This window comes from Galeopterus variegatus, unplaced genomic scaffold (assembly GCF_000696425.1).
Source record: "Galeopterus variegatus unplaced genomic scaffold, G_variegatus-3.0.2 Scaffold715, whole genome shotgun sequence".
Classification (NCBI taxonomy): Eukaryota; Metazoa; Chordata; class Mammalia; order Dermoptera; family Cynocephalidae; genus Galeopterus; species Galeopterus variegatus.
The window spans coordinates 530,553-531,406 of NW_007726826.1; the positions used below are offsets into that span (position 1 = coordinate 530,553).

The 854-nt window shown below is 45.1% G+C and overlaps 1 non-coding gene across 1 annotated transcript; it reads left to right on the top strand.

Moving 5' to 3' along the window:
• The first annotated feature begins 262 nt into the window (after window positions 1-262).
• On the top strand, window positions 263-336 carry TRNAF-GAA. Its single transcript has one exon. It is a non-coding gene; the product is annotated as a tRNA-Phe (tRNA).
• The last annotated feature ends 518 nt before the right edge of the window (window positions 337-854 follow it).

The window sequence follows — 854 nt, forward strand, 5'->3', positions numbered from 1 at the left end:
GTGAAGGATTTCCAATGAAGGTGAGGAAGATGAATAAAAAGATTGCTTTACATTGTGAACATTTTATTGTGTTTGGGCTGCAGTTGGAGACTTCAGTAAGCTGGGAGCTGGGCAGATGCCTATTCTGAGTCCCAATGCATAGAAATGACCTTCCAATGTCACTCGGAGTGCATCTCTTTCCACCTAGCCACGGCAGATCCTAGAGCCCCCCAGAACCAGCTTCCTAGTCCTGTGACAAAGATTCAACAAGACCTGTTGAGCTGGCTGGTTAGCTCAGTTGGTTAGAGCGTGGTGCAGAAAACACCAAGGTCCAGGGTTCGATCCCTGCACTAGCCAGCTGCCCCCCCGCCCCAAAAACCACCCCGACAACAAAACAAGACCTGTTGACACTTTGACCTGTTTGCTCCCAAATGGGCCATATCTTATTAATAAATATTTGTAGGCCAACCCTCCACAAGAAAGCTCAGAAAGAGCTCAAGCAGCTGAAGAAGCTGGACCAGAGCAGATGTGCTGGTAAGTGTTTGACAACCATTTCTCTGGGGAGGAGGGGGGAATGTGGGTGTGTACATACACACACACACACATATATTATAAATTTAACTAGGAACGGTGTGTAGCACACAGCTTGCAAACAATAGTAATATATTCAATAATTGTTATTGCAAATGCATCCACTATAACTTCATTGCGACTTGGTATTTCTTGCAAGCTCTACCATTGGTTTTCATAATTCTATCACCAAGAATAGTGTCACAAAACCAGACTAAAGATAAATGCTTGGCTGAGAGCCGAATCAGCAGAGGTCACTCCCATCACTGACTCAAGAGTGTAACTCTGACATGAACGTTGGTGGA